This window comes from Thamnophis elegans, chromosome 5 (assembly GCF_009769535.1).
Source record: "Thamnophis elegans isolate rThaEle1 chromosome 5, rThaEle1.pri, whole genome shotgun sequence".
NCBI classification, from domain to species: domain Eukaryota; kingdom Metazoa; phylum Chordata; class Lepidosauria; order Squamata; family Colubridae; genus Thamnophis; species Thamnophis elegans.
In genome coordinates this window covers 58,212,749-58,228,866 of record NC_045545.1, presented here as the reverse complement: position 1 = coordinate 58,228,866, position 16,118 = coordinate 58,212,749, and the positions used below count along the sequence as shown (strand labels likewise).

At 37.4% G+C, this 16,118-nt stretch overlaps 1 protein-coding gene across 4 annotated transcripts in view; it reads right to left on the bottom strand.

The window, feature by feature from the left end:
• The window catches only part of TRAF3IP3 (TRAF3 interacting protein 3), a 37,275-nt gene extending 23,350 nt beyond the window's left edge, over positions 1 to 13,925 (bottom strand). For all 4 annotated transcript variants that reach the window (XM_032217292.1, XM_032217291.1, XM_032217293.1 and 1 more), the window contains exon 1: positions 13,781 to 13,925. The gene's annotated coding sequence lies outside the window, so the exon portion shown is untranslated. The remainder of the gene's footprint in view (positions 1 to 13,780) is intronic.
• Positions 13,926 to 16,118: the final 2,193 nt, after the last annotated feature.

The window sequence follows — 16,118 nt, the reverse complement described above, 5'->3', positions numbered from 1 at the left end:
AAGTGATTTTTGTTATCTCTTCAAAAATTTAGTGTATAGTAATTTCTGATGACAAAATTTTCAGAAACAAATGCTACAATGAATAGATAAAACACAGTTTTCAACTGACCATTACTTCACACTATAATTTATTTTTTGTATCCCCCACTTTTTAAAATCTACTTGATTAAACATGGTAGAATCATTCCAAAGTGTTCTATATTTATATACAGTATACCAGTGGTGGGATTCAAATAATTTCACAAATGGTTCTCTGCCCTAATGATTTCTTCCAACAACCAGTTCACTAAACTCCTCAGAAAGTTAACAACCGGTTCTCCCAAAGTGGTGCAAACTGGCTGAATCCCACCACTGTAGTATATGCTTTGAAGAAAGCATATATATCTGAACTCTAAAAGCTGTTGCTAAAGTTATAATATCTGACCTCTAAAAACTGCCACTAATCTGAAAGCACATTTATTTTTTTACTTACTATTTTCCTCTATGTTTACAGTACAGTTGAGTGCCATAGGTAGATTGCAACACAATTAATTCAAAAGAAAAAGTGCCACTGTTGTGGCATTACCTCACTGGTCTGTGTGTTTAAATGAAAAGTAGTTTTTTAAAAAGTTCCTCTTTTTTCATTAAAATTCAACACTCTTTGAAAAACATCCTCTCTGCCGTACTATTTCTATTCACCTCCAACTATTCACCTATAAGATCTTCCTGGGCTTGGACTAAGCAGGCAGTCTTTGTGGAAATTCTAAGAATGGTGATTGGAAAAACATAATGTGAACAGCCTGTATATTCACAAAATTTTAATGGGCCTTCTTTTGTATTTTAATGAATAACAGCATTTAACATAGAATAAGCATTTATTGAAGTAAGCATAAGTAAATATATTTATTTACCATATTTTCCATAACCTTATTTATGATATAGGGTTTTCTGCTTGAAAAAAGGGTTGGACTAGGACAGCTAGAAGGATTTAAATTATTTAAAAGAAATAGACCAAATAAAAGAGGAGGTGGAGTTGCAGTATATATAAGAAATAATTACTTCTCTACAGAAATAGAGCACAACAATGTTGAGAAAGAACTACCTTGAATGCATTTGGGTCAATATTAAAGGTTGAGGGGGAGGGAATGACATTGCCATAGGTCTATACTACAGGCCACCCAACCAAGCAGAGGAAGTAGATGAACTTTTTGCTAGTCAGCTAACTAAGGTATGTAGGAAGCATACCACAATAGTAATGGGAAATTTTAACTACCCTGACATCAACTGTGAAACAAACTGCACCAAGTTGAAGATCCAACAGGTTCCTAACGAACCTAGCAGACAACTTTGTTTCCCAAAAAGTAGAGAAGAGAACAAGTGGATCAGCCATATTGGACTTAATACTCACTAACAGAAAGGAAATGATAGAAGGTGTTGTACAGCACAGGAACCCTGGGGGCAAGTGACCATGCAATATTGGAATTCAACATTATGCAAACACAAGTAGTAGAACAAAGTCAAACTAGAGTCTTGGACTTTAAGAAAGCTAATTTCAATAAACTTAGAGAGAGCTTGGGAGTAAAGTAAGTAAAATCTTTATTACGGTCAAAGACCAGCAATACACATTAGTTTTTACACTATGTTAAAAAATACTAACATTAAAATCTAATTAAAAAGTATTGACATTAAAAGTGGATAATAACATAATGGTCCAAAGATTGTTAAAGGTATGTCCAGATAATTGGTACAAGATGGTACTATACTTCTGTAGTCAATTTTTTTATTATGGACATTGCAGCAGCACAGAACTTTGCCACTGCATACGTGGTAACTGGGTTAGTGTCCTGGAGGAGAAAGCCTAGATAAAAATGGTCTGCCCTCCCTGGCAATCTCTCTAATAAGGGGAGAATATGTGCACACCTACAAACTCTGTATAGCTCGCAATGTAATAGAACATGTGAATTATCTTCCACTTCTCCTTTACCACATATACAAACGCGTTCTGCTATAGGTGTTCTCTTATACCTGCCCTGGAGGAGTGCTGAAGGAAGAATGTTAAATCTGGCTCTGAAGAAAGCTATTCTTATTTTGGGGAGATCAGGTCATTTAGATATCTTGCGATTCCCACACGCCCTGTTTAATTCTGTCCCTACTGTGGAGAGGCAACCTATTTAGTTCTTCTTTGAACTCTCTTTGAATTTCCCTCCTTCTATTAATTACTACTTCCTTTGCTTGCTCAAAGCCTAGGGACATTAAGAATAATGGTGAGAGCTTGTGATCAATTGCCTGTTTCCAGGGGGATGGAGAATTGTCAGTCAACACTAGTGGGGACAGTCCCTCTGGAAAGAAATGCATTTTAAGCCAATAAATGACCATCATCTTCCAGGCTCTTACTTGAATTTGAGGCAGGCCTGTCTCAATTCTTAACTGGGCATTTGGAGTTCCATTGGGTGCGGCTAAGATGGCTCGCAGGAATTTAGTTTGTATGGTTTCTAGCAAGTCTCTCTTTGCAAGGATTCCTGATTGTGCCCTGTAAAGAATTTGTGCCAATGTTTTGGCCTCAAAAAGTTTTAAGGCAGCAGGTATTAACTGACCTCCACCTGTATAAAAGAAATGTTTGATTGCATTTGAGGACCTAATGGCTACTTGCAATGTGTGATCCAGGTGTGCCTTCCATGTCCTTAGCGAGTGGAAAACCACACCAAGATATTTAAATGTTATAACCTGTTCCAAACTATATCCTTCTATTTGCCAGGAGTATTGGCTTGGTCTTTTAGCAAAAACTATTTTTTTTTATTTATGGAAGTTAAGGACCAGCTTTTTTTGCCTGCAATAGCTGAGTGTTGCTCTAATTGTTCTCTTCAGTCCTATGGGGATTTGTGAAATGATAGCCGCATCATCATAAGAGAATTGGCACTTTGCATTGTGCTAGGTTAGGAGGATGGAAATCAGGGTTCTGTAAGAGATCAATCAGGGGATTAATATAGAAGTTGAAGAGGGAGGGGGACAGGATGCATCCCTGCCATACCCCATTTTGTACCCTTACTGAGCCGGCTAAACTCCCTTGGGGATTGCACCTCACTTTCAGGGTGGAATTGGCATACAATTTTTGTATGAGGAAGAGGAGGCATTTATCGATAGTGGTGCATTTTAATTTCTTCCAGAGGGTGATCCTGGATATTGAATCAAAGGCCTGTTTAAAATCCAAGAGGATTTTTTTTATATGTGTATTTTTGTACTAAATGGTGGAGTACCAAGATATGATCCACCGTGAGCTTAGGAAGAATTCCATGGATGAGAATCCTCAAGGGGAAAACAACTCAAGAAGCTTGGGAATTTTTTAAAATTGAGTTTACAAAAGCCCAGTCTAGCACAATACCAATGAAGAAGAAAAATAACAGCTCCCAAAAGAAACCAGCATGGCGGCATAAAGAACTCTCTGACAAATTGAAAAAAAATAAGTATAAAAAGGGGAAAGAGAGGACATAACTAAGGCAGAATATCAGCAAATAGCCCGAGCCTGTAATGATGAAGTGAGGAAAGCTCACTTCACAATGAAGAAAGTCTTGCCACAAAAGTAAAAAATAAAAAAAGCTTCTTCCAACATGTTGAAAACAAGAAAAAGGTTAAGGAAACAATTGGTCCATTGCTGGCAGAAAGTGGCAAGAAGGTGACAAGCAACAGGGAGAAAGCAGAACTATTTAACTTTTTTGCATCTGTTTTTACTCAAAGGGATAAAACAGTCCAACCTATCAAAAACAGCAGCACAAAAATCAGATTAGGAACACAAATTGAAATAGGGAAGAAAATGGTAAGTCAGCACCTGTCTACCCTAGACGAGTTCAAATAACCAGGACCGGACGGATTACACCCCAGGGTTCTGAAGGAACTGGCAGATGAGTTCTCAGAACTACTGAACTATATCTTTCAGAGATCCTGGAGCACCGGGGAACTGCCAGAGGACTAGAAAAGAGCTGATGTGGTTCGCATCTTCAAAAAAGGAAAAAAAATAAATCCAGGAAACTACAGATCTATCAACCTGACCTCAATACCAGGAAAGATTCTGGAAAAGATAATCAAGCAACAAATTAGCGAACACCTAGAAGTAAACAAAGTAATAGCCAAAAGCCAACATGGGTTTGTCAAAAACAGATCATGCCAGACTAATCTTATTGCATTCTTTGACAAAGTGACAAAATTAGTGGACCAGAGGAATGCCATCAATATAGTTTACTTGGATTTCAGTAAGGCATTTGATAAGTAGATCATACTCCACTACTAGATAAAATAGAAAAATGTGGGTTAGACAGCATCACCACCAGATGGATTCGTAAATGGCTGACCAACCACACTCAACATGTAGTCCTCAATGGAAATACATCTACATGCAGGGAAGTATGCAAAGGAGTACTCCAAGATTCTGTTTAAGGCCCAGTACTCTTCAACATCTTCATCAATGATTTGGATGACGGAATAAAGGTGGAACTCATCAGATTTGCAGATGACACTAAGCTGGCAGGAATAGCCAACACTCCAGAAGATAGGCTAAAGATACAGAAGGATCTTGACAAACTTGAACATTGGGCACTATCTAATAAAATGAAATTCAATGGTGAAAAGAGTAAGGTTCTACATTTAGGTAAGGAAAACGAAATGCACAGGTACAGTATAGGTGGTACAGGGGTGGGTTCCTCCCGGTTCGCACTGGTTCTTGCGAACTGGTTCGTCAGTGAACCCGGAAGTAATTAACTTCCGGGTTCCTAGCTCCTAGCCCCTGTCGCTGGGTGCCTGCAGGGTTTTTCTTTTTAAAAAACGCCTCTGCGGATGATCTTGAAAACCTGCAAGGTTGCTTTGGAAGGGGACAGATGGGCAGCATTCCCCCTGCCCCCCTCCCCGGGAGCCTGCAGTTTTAAAGCAAGCCTTTGCACAGTAAAGAAAATCTCACGAGCGAGAGAAATTCTTAATTGCTTTTACTGTGAAGTTGCAGAAGCTTCCGAAGCTGCAGGCAACCAGAGATGGGGTGGGGGAATGCTGCCTATCTTCCCCCTCCCAAAGCAACCTCTTCCAAAGCAACCTCTTCCAAAGCAACCTCTTCCAAAGCAACCTCTTCCAAAGCAACCTCTTCCAAAGCAACCTCTTCCAAAGCAACCTTGCAGGTTTTCAAGATCATCCGGAGAGGTGTTTTTTAAAAAGAAAATCCTGAAAAGGATTTAGAGAGATGGGGAGGGGGGAATCCCCAGAACCAGAAGCGCAACCCGCTCCTCTGAGTGCAGCGCATTCCCGCTCCCAAGAAGACCGTTTTCTTTTTAAAAACGCCTCTGCAGAGAGGCGTTTTTTAAAAAGAAAATCCTGAAAAGGATTTGGAGAGATGGGAAGCTGGTCTTTTTTGGGGGGGGGGGAATCCCAAGAACCAGGAGTGCAGCCCATTCCCCCTCCCAAGAAGACCGTTTTCTTTTTAAAAACGCCTCTGCAGAAGCTTCTCTGTGGAAGCTTCCAAGGCTGCAGGCAACCAGGAATGGGGTGGGGGAATGCCTCACAGGTTTTCAAGATCGTCTGCAGAGGCGTTTTTAAAAAGAAAACGGTCTTCTTGGGAGGGGGAATGGGCTGCGCTCCTGGTTCTGGGGATTCCCCCCCCAAAAAAGACCAGCTTCCCATCTCTCCAAATCTTGTGGCTTTTCAGGATGTTCTTTTTAAAAAACGCCTCTCCGGATGATCTTGAAAACCTGCAAGGTTGCTTTGGAAGGGGACAGATGGGCAGCATTTCCCCCTGCCCCCCTCCCTGGGTGCCTGCAGCCTTAAAGCAAGCATTTGCACAGTAAAGAAAATCTCACGAGTGAGAGAAGTTCTTAATTGCTTTTACTGTGAAGTTTCGGAAGCTCCCAAGGCTACAGGCAACCAGGAATGGGGTAGGGGAATGCCTCGCAGGTTTTCAAGATCGTCTGCAGAGGTGTTTTTAAAAAGAAAACAGTCTTCTTGGGAGGGAGAATGGGCTGCGCTCCTGGTTCTGGGGATTCCCCCCCCCCCCAAAAAAAGACCAGCTTCCCATCTCTCCAAATCTTGTGGCTTTTCAGGATTTTCTTTTTAAAAAACGCCTCTCCGGATGATCTTGAAAACCTGCAAGGTTGCTTTGGAAGGGGACAGATGGGCAGCATTTCCCCCTGCCCCCCTCCCTGGGTTCCTGCAGCCTTAAAGCAAGCGTTTGCACAATAAAGAAAATTTCACGAGCGAGAGAAGTTCTTAATTGCTTTTACTGTGAAGTTTTGGAAGCTTCTGAGGCTGCAGGCAACCAGAGATGGGGTGGGTGACTGGTGCCTGTCTTCCTCCTCCCAAAGCAACCTCGCAGGTTTTCAAGATCGTCTGCAGAGGCGTTTTTAAAAAGAAAACGGTCTTCTTGGGAGGGGGAATGGACTACACTCAGAGGAGCCGGCGCTTGGGGCACCTTGAAACAACGCATCCCCGCCGCCTCGTTCTACTCAGCAAGCGGGGACATCCCGTCTGTGCCCACTTCTGCTGCCACCACCTCCGCTCCCAAACGCAACTGTCAGCTGCGAGCAGGTGACTGAAGCTGCTGCTTGCAGTCATTTACGGCTGCAGATAAATTCTGCCTGTAGCGGGAAGCTCTTCGCCCTGTGAGAGCTCCTCTCCAGCACTCCTAGTTTGGTAACATCATCAGTGCTAGAAGGGAGTGGGGTTGGGTGGGGGAGGAGGAGAAAGTTAGAACAAAAAAGTAAAAGATAAGGAGGGAGAGGACTGTGGGGTCCTTTGGTGTTCTCTGAACGTGGTAGTTTTTAATTAGTTTAGGGAATTTTTATTTATTTATTGTTTATAGAATGTTTATTACAAGAAATGTGATTCCTTTTTGCAAATGTTTTATTTGTGATGCAATATGTTGCTTTTAAGTGTTTAGACCAGGTTTATGTGTCTCAAAGTGGCTGCTTTTCTATGGGCAGGCCAGGTTTGTTGCAAGGCAGTGTGTTTCACCCTCCTTGTTTAGGTAATTCTGAGGTGGTTGATGGTTCTGTGAGTGCCTGTCCTTTATAATTTTCCACATTGCCTTGATGGTTTTTATTCCAGTGACTTTGTCTTTCCTGTTCTTAGGCTTAGGAAAAAAAAACTGGTTTCATTGGCAGTCTTTTTTTTTGGGGGGGGGGGTTATTTTTTTGGTGTTTTCCTAGCACTGTCATAGTTTGTGGGTGTGGGTGGGTGTGTAATGTCCCACAGTTATCTATGCATTAATAATGATCTAGTAATATTAATAATATCTAGTAATTAGTAATATCTAGTAATAACATCGTCTTGGCCACTCCCACCAGGTCACATGGGTGGCAGGCCACTCCCATCCGGTCACATGGGTGGCAAGCCACTCCCATCCGGTCACATGGGCAGCAAGCCACTCCCACAAAGGAGGCCACGCCCACAGAGTAGGTTCGAACAATTTTTGAAACCCATCCCTGAGGTGGTACCTTGCTCAATAGTAGTAACTGTGAGAGGGACGAGTCCTAGTGGACAACCATTTAAATATGAGCCAGCAGTGTGCAGCAGCTGCCAAAAAAGCCAACATAGGTCTAGGCTGCATAAGCAGAGGGATAGAATCAAGATCATGTGAAGTGTTAATACCACTTTATAATGCCTATGTAAGGCCACACTTGGAATACTGCATTCAGTTTTGGTCGTCATGATATAGAAAAGATGTGGAGACTCTAGAAAGAGTGCAGAGAAGAGCAACAAAGATGATTAGGGGACTGGAGACTAAAACATATGAAGAACGGTTGTAGGAACTGGGTATGTCTAGTTTAATGAAAAGATGGACTAAGGGAGACATGATAATAGTGTTCCAATATCTCAGGGGTTGCCACAAAGAAGAGGGAGTCAAACTATTTTCCAAGGCACCTGAGGGTAGAACAAGAAGCAATGGGTGGAAACTAATCAAGGAGAGAAGCAACTTAGAACTGAGGAGAAATTTCCTGAGAGATAGAACAATTAAACAGTGGAACAGCTTGCCTCCAGAAGTTGTCAATGCCCCAACACTGGAGGTCTTTAGAAGATGTTGGATAGCCATTTATCTGAAATGGTATAAGATTTTCTGTCTAGGCAGGTTTCCTGCCTAGGCAGGGACCTTGCAGGACTAGAAGACCTCCAAGGTCCCTTCCAACTCTGCTATTGTATTGTATTGTATAGAAGACCTTCAGGGTCATTTCCAACTCTGGTTTTCTGTTATAAGCTAATGGCAACTGTGTACTAGATCTAACTATATGGCACCTTGGATTGGTCGAAATGTGGGAACCAATATTAACTGGAATAATTCACTAGGAATATCTTACCGGTTTCATGGGATCTATGCTGACAGTTCTTTACTCCCAAATCCAATTTGAGAGGTCAGTTTTGATTAGTATTTTACAACTTGGAATTCAGACAGCAAAAAACCATCTGCTCATAAATTAACACTCTTAAAAGTTAGTATCGTCAATTGAGATCCATTTAAGAATCTTAAAGCAATGGCAACCAAGGAAGATACACATGAATAGTAATTGAATATCAACAATTTAAACATTAATTAATTTATTTAAAAAAATCAAGATTGTATTGATTTTTAGCACCTATATAGATGGATTTTCTCCATGACAAACTGTCCCTTGCATGGTCTAATGGATCTTCTAATGATGCTCTCATCACCACTGCAATTGATTCCATCACCTTGCTTCTACTCACCTTTCCTTTCCTTTCCTTTCCTTTCACCTTTTCAAGACTTATAGCCTTCTCTATGAAGCTATGTCTTTTCATAGTATGTCCAAAGAGCATGTCATTAAGATGCTTACATTTTAAAAATCATTGTTTCTTAAATGCATCTTTGGAAATACTTATTTTTTCAATATCACTTCATCATTTGAATTATTTCTCATGTTGATGATAGATAGATAGATAGATAGATAGATAGATAGATAGATAGATAGATAGATAGATAGATAATGTTGATTTGGATTTTAAACAATATTGTTTAAAAATGGATTTGAAATGGTATTCAAAGCCAGTTTTAGGAAAATATTTTGAAAAAGAAGGCCATTAATGCTATAAATAAACATATACAGGGCAGAACTCGTATGACACGTAAAGGCAGCAGTGAAATTAAGAGTAAGTATGTGCCATTTTTTCTGCACACCGAAATTTACACAACAAAGGGACAGAATGATCTCATCTGGTACAAGCTATACACATGTTTAACTACAACTCTCATCATCTGCATAATAGAGATAGCTAAAGGAACAAAGGCACAAAGGAAGAAAATGGAAGGGAAGAAGATGAAACATAACAACAAATGTACTTATGTGATATATCACAATGACAAAGAAGGAATAGTCAGAAAAAGGAGTAAAGAACAATCAGTATTTGATTCAGAGCCATCTACAGAATTCAAATATTAGATTCAGTAGGTTCTATATGATACGGACAAGTTTTGCCTTCCAGGAAACATTTTTTAAAAAATTAAGCCTCACATCTATGTAGATTTGACAGTGTGCAAGATGATTTCTTTGTCTTGAAGAGGCTTTGCCTATTGGGAATTAAGCAAATCACTACAAAATGCATGTGGAGGATGATGATTGATGATTGAAACATTTATATTATCTAACCATAATTCAATGCAGATGCAAAAATACATAATATACGTGAAAGCAAAGGATTAAAATTTCCATGTGAGCACTAAACATATTTTCTCCCTTACATTGTTTTTAAAAATTGAATATCGTTTTAAAAGCAGCTGGTGATTTACAGAAAATCCTCTCTTCACTGAAAAGTAAAATATTCCATGGAACCGGTGAAATAACTGTTGCATGAACTTCATTTGTTGTTTGGCTTTTAAATTAAGGTTTTTTTACCCCCTAAAGCACCATGCAGTTAGAAGTTTAATGAGGCTGATTTGGCTTACCTTCTCTTTTACTTTCAACCAATTCTGACTCACTAACCCCCAAGCTGGCTATTTGTTAAAAAGAAATAAGACACAGGATGCAGAACTATCACCACCCTCCAGGCCTTCCGCAAAGCCCTTAAAACCTGGCTGTTCCGACAGGCCTGGGGCTAAAGAGCTTTTTGCCCCGTCTCGAATGGTATGACTGTTGTGTGTTTTTAAATTATGTATTGTTATGTTTCGTCTTTTATTTTTTTGTCTGTACCCCCCTTCCTCGATTTGAATTGTGAGCCGCCCTGAGTCCCCTTCGGGGGAAAAGGTCGGCATATAAATATAATAAAATCAATCAATCAATCAAATCAATAAATAATATGAATAACGTTGCATGCAGTTTGACTTTCATATTGAATAGATTACATTAAACATTACAGAAGACCACAGGCATTTTAAAATATTCTAAATATAGGTTTTAGCAGGTTTCATTCTGTTAATTTCAGATTTCACTTTATGGCAAACCTTCCCTCCTCTCCCTCTCCTTCCTTCTCCTTTTAGATTCATTCATTTGCACAATGCTGTAGTGTAGGTGTTTGGTATTATAAAATCTGAATTCAGAAAAACATAATCTGATTTGCTGCATTTTCAATACATGCCCATTAGTATTTTTGCATACTACTGCAAAAATATGGGCAACACTGTATCTATAGAGCAGAGTTGAATTATTGCCCACTTTGAATATAAATTCCACTTTGAGTAAGAAGCAAGAACTTCCTGTCAGTCCCGCAGAGAAGGAAAACCACTTACTTCTCTGCTATCCTTCATTTCACATCACAGCAGCCACCAAACCAAACCAAGCTATTTACAATATTGTACATCTGCATCCGGTCTACAGGCTACAGGCCTTTCACCTCTAACTTTAGAGTAAGCTGTTCTGTTTTTTGTGATTAGTGCACATTTTTAATTGAAATATTTTTAAAGATATAAGAAGCTGTGAGATATATGTCCCAAAGGATCTATAAGTTGTGAACACATATCCCCTGCAAAAAACGTAAGACTAAATATAGTCTTCTGTTGTCCTTCCTCAAACCAGGCCCCTGATTCTGGCAATTTAATTTTGCAATCCCCTTGCTCTATTTAGATTACTTTGTCTTCTTCCACTTAAATTCCTCACATATTTTTCATCACTCGCTGTGTCTTATTTGTTTCCATCAATGTGTGTGTGTGTGTGTGTGCGCGCACACACACACACATGTCTGCCTACTTTATCTATCTATCTATCTATCTATCTATCTATCTATCTATCTATCTATCTATCTATCTATCTATCTATCTATCTATTTATCATCTATCTATCTAGTATCTATCTACCATCATCACCTAAATCTAGCATCTAACCTCAATGGGGGGAAAATAGTTCAATTTTGACTTGACTTGTAGGAGTGTTGCCTCTTATTATATATCCCAGGACATGCATGGAATGTATTGAGGCTGAAACCATGAAATGACCAATATAAATTCTACTGTTTCCTTCTTGCAGCATTTCCTAATTTTGAGTTTGCCATTGCAATGCCATATTAACAATATATGCAGTTAGGTTTTGATATCTAAAAAGGAAACATGACATCAGTTCCCATGTCTGCCAAAAGAACATGTTGAAAATGATTCCAAAAGAATAGAGGCTAGACATGTGAGCAATAAAAAATTCGACCAAACAGTGCTATCAAAGAAACATGTCTCTGTTTTGTGATAAAACTGCAAAAAAAAAAAAAAAAGTAAATATATAGCAACACCCAAACACAGTTGCAGCGTCATATAACTGTCAAGAGAAGGAAGGTAAAACATCCATATAGAATTGCCCATATAAAAATTTGTTTCCCCCTTCATTCCCCTTGTTTGATTAGGACTCGTTGTTTTCCACAATTATATTTAGTTTGATTTATGTTATAAGCTGTAGAAAATTTTAGTTACAACTCTTTATTTCACTCATAACCAATATACTGTACCTAATTCCTTGCTATATTAAACAATATTTTTAGTGCAGGAAGTAGAAACTTGTGGCCCCATGATGCATTATTTTTATTTAATTATAATATTTTTGAAAAAATATTTTAAATTGATTTATAGATGGTACCTAAAACCTTTTTTATTTTTAAACTACCTCCAATTTATTGTGGCAGCATACTTTTTCATCTGGGCTAAAATTCCTGATGTTTGGATAAAAGTTAAATAAGCTATTCATATTCAGCTAAAATGTAATTGCTTAGAACTATTATGATTGTTTGTGATGTGTCATTTTATTCCTGTAGGAATTCATGTCCTATTTCATATTACTACAAAAGCAATTAGGGGCAGAAATTAGTTAAGATTTCATTTCTTACTTTCAATATTATATTGTATTTGATTTATTAATCTTCCCCACCCCTGATCTTTAATGGTTCTGTATTTTCTATATGTGGGATACACTAATATATTCACCCAAGAAGCTCTTGTTATACCATGGTATTGAATCTGAAGAAATCTGATAGCACTTTTTATGACTAATAAATTTAAATACAAGAAAATTAAAGAAAAACGTATAACTTTTAATAAAATTGGTTAGTTGGAAAAGATATCACTAGTCTTGATATTTTGCCACCATAAATTGTTCTATCTCTTTTCCAACCATGCTACTGCATGAGCTACCAAGAATATAGACAACCACATTGGAAATTAGAAGTCTGAAATATACCACAGGAAATACTTTTATTAGACCATTCTAAACATTATATGTATGTATGTATGTATGTATGTATGTGTATGTGTATGTGTGTGTGTGTATGTATGTATGTATGTGTGTGTATATATTTTTATATATATATATATATATATATATATATATATATATATATATATATATATATATATATATATATATATATATATATATATATATATATATGATTTTTACAACCCCTGGTAAGCCCCAATTATGGGAGGAAGCTAACTGCTTCCATCAACTATCAATCGGCTCGTCACAAGAGTCCATCACGACAGAAACCCAATATTTTTACTGTTGCCTTTGTTATATTTGTTTTTTTTATTTGTGCTGATAAATAAATAAAGGGAGACTAGTATAGATCTATTTCAAGCTATTTAGCTCTCAAATCCCAGTAAGGGTATGGCTAGCTGATGAGAGCTAAATAGCTTGAAATAGATCTATACTAGTCTCCTTTTATTTATCAGCACAAATAAATAAAAAACCACACAAACACACACACACACACATTCTTGTAAAAAAAGAAAGATCACCATCACTTTTTTTTCATTTTGCTAGTTTGAAAATGCAGTTTTGCATTAAATTTTATACTAAAATGGAAACTGTCTAGAGTTTACCTATGCCAATTGTAATAATAATAATAAAATATTTGTTTATACAAAATTGATCTGCAGAGTCTATAGTTGAGGCAAATTTAAAGATGAGTTTTGAAGTATTTGATGTGTGTAACTGACATTTGAATGATTTGGTAACCCAGAAGTGAATTAACTGGCATTCTTCTCAGAGCACCCAATAACAGCTTACCTTGTTCAGATGCCATGCTGTCAATGTCTTTATAGTGCAGCTAATTGAAAAGTCATTCCTTTAAGTAATTCTGAACAACGAAGAGGAGATCTATTACTCCAGTTACAGTACTTAACTCACTGAGCTGGCAAACTTTTGAGGTTTAATTATCAGATTATGGGGTTCCTTCCTTTCTACACCAATAAGTTTTTCTCTAATGAGCACAAATGTCCTTTATCTTTTTGGCACAGACATTGTTGCCAGGGAATGCCAGAATGCTGATCTTTTTTGGAATGAATGTGCTTGCTCTCTTTTTACTTAGAAATTAAAACTGAAGTCATTACTAACTAAGGAGAAATCCTTACCTTTGCTTCTCACTGGTAGGCCTGATTGAAGTTCATCAAGATCCAAAGCATTATCTTAGTTATCCACTGTTAGCTTGCTGTAAGCGACATGAATTCACCATTCGGTTTTCAAAGAACTGGAAATGCTCTGAGCTCAGGACTGGTATTGCACCTATTTACTCTCTCTCTCTCCCTCTCCTCTCCTCTCCTCTCCTCTCCCTCCCTCCCTCCCTCCCTTCCACTCTCCCACCCTCTCCCTCCCTCCCTTCCCCCCTCTCTCTGAAACAATAAGGAACTCTAGCTTTCTATAAGCAGTTTTGTAGTAATTCAACTTCTTCTTCTCCTTTTTTTAAGCAAACAGACCTACATTTATTTCAACATTGGGTAAGACTTCAACATCTGAACTGCCAAAATCTAGACAACACAGTGATAATAATTCTTCATTGCCATCTCCTGGCTAACCACATTTTTGCAGCCCACATCTCCATTACAGCAACAATTCTTTGCTGCAGTTATCAGTTTGGCACCTTGAGCTTGCCCTTGCTTGCAAGAGGCTGTGACTAGCACCATAAAAGTCTAAAATCATTGGGAGAACAACTTAAATTGACAAAGTATATTCTTCCTGATGAGGCAGAAAATGAGTGGATTTATTCGTTTGTCAGGATTACATAACTTGTATTTCTTTTCTTTAAAAAAAAACCACCAAGCTTCCTTTATTCTATGTTATTTCTTACAGGAAATGAAAGTGGAAAAATATGTGGATATTTATCCCTGGAAATTATTTTGACAAAACTCATTATAATCCAGTATCTGAAAGATGGTCCCAAGTGGTATGTTGTGTCTTTTGCTTGAATGGGCTCATTGCAGGGTATTTTCTTTCAACTTCAAATTACCTTGCTAGTAGTAGCAGCAACATTAATGCTTGATGCATCTTATTAAAATATTCTTTTTTAAGAAGTAAATGGATGTGCCAAAAAACACAATTTATTTGTTTGCAATACAAGCTGAAGGACCAGAACAAAGGCTTATCTAGTTCAAAATTATTTTCATACATTTCCCATCCAGATACCTATTACAAACTCAAAAGATTGATATTAACCCAATATTCCTTAGCAAACAGTACTGCATAGAGAATCATGTTATTTATCGTTTTGGAATAAATATACCACCAAATTATCTACTATTAATTTTGTTTACTTATTCTGTCTTTTCCTTGGGATTTCCAGATAATATTCACAGCTGTCTCTCATCCAGGTGTTATTTTTACCAAGGCAATTCTGTGATCCAGATAAATCTAAAAAATTGTGACCCAATATCACCCAATTCATTGGGTGCTTAAAATTATCACCCAATGAATTTCATTCTTGCAGGTAGAATTATATCACTTCTATTGGCTCAAGGGCTACATCAATTATATATAACTCAAAGTGGTAAACATATTTAATACCCCCACCTATCTTCCTCACAGTAACAACCCAGTCAATTTTCATGCCTGAGGTGGTAATTGAACTCATTTTTAAAATAATCATAATAGGCTTAGTAGATTGAAAAGTCTGGGATCGATTACTTGATGGCCTGTTGGCCTTTTGTCCTTGACAATAGTTAGAAACAAAACAAATTTAAAAAATAACAATGTGAGGAAATCAGAATGAAAGCAAATAAAATGGGCAGCTCAAATAAATAAATGCAAATGGAAGGAAGTTGTGTGATGGTGAACCATATGGTATGGATATTTTTTTCCTATTTACAATTAGATCCCCTTGATTAATGAACTATAAAGTATTTATTTCTTAATTGCATCTTTTGTTCAGAACACAAGTAAGTTTCAAAAGTTACATTATACTTCCAGGTCAACTCACTGATACAGTGTAAATATGTTAGTTGTAAATTTCATCACCAGTAGTGGTAAAATCCTTCTTAAAAATAATTGTTAATATACAACTTTTATGTAAACCTTTACATGTAAGAACTTTCAGAAATTTCTTGTTATTGCTTTTCAATTATTGGAAACCTCTGTACTGACAAGTTTGATAGCACTGGATAAGTTTAACTTCAATCCTTAGCAAAAGAAAGTTTTAACTACAAGTTTAAGAACTTAAAAAAATGGATAATAAACAGAAAAGAGGTGATTAAAACTTTGATTTTGGAAAAGTACAGACTAACGATCCAGGTAAATTTGAATTTATCTGGATTTAATTATAAAGAATCCTACCCATTAGAAAACTGTCTTAGTGTTAAATTTAAATATAGATTTTTAAAAAATGGACACTAGAGGGAACTAAAGATTACAATTAAACAAGAACATATACACTGGACATACAATTACAGAATGGAGCAAAATATTCTAACATTGGACATA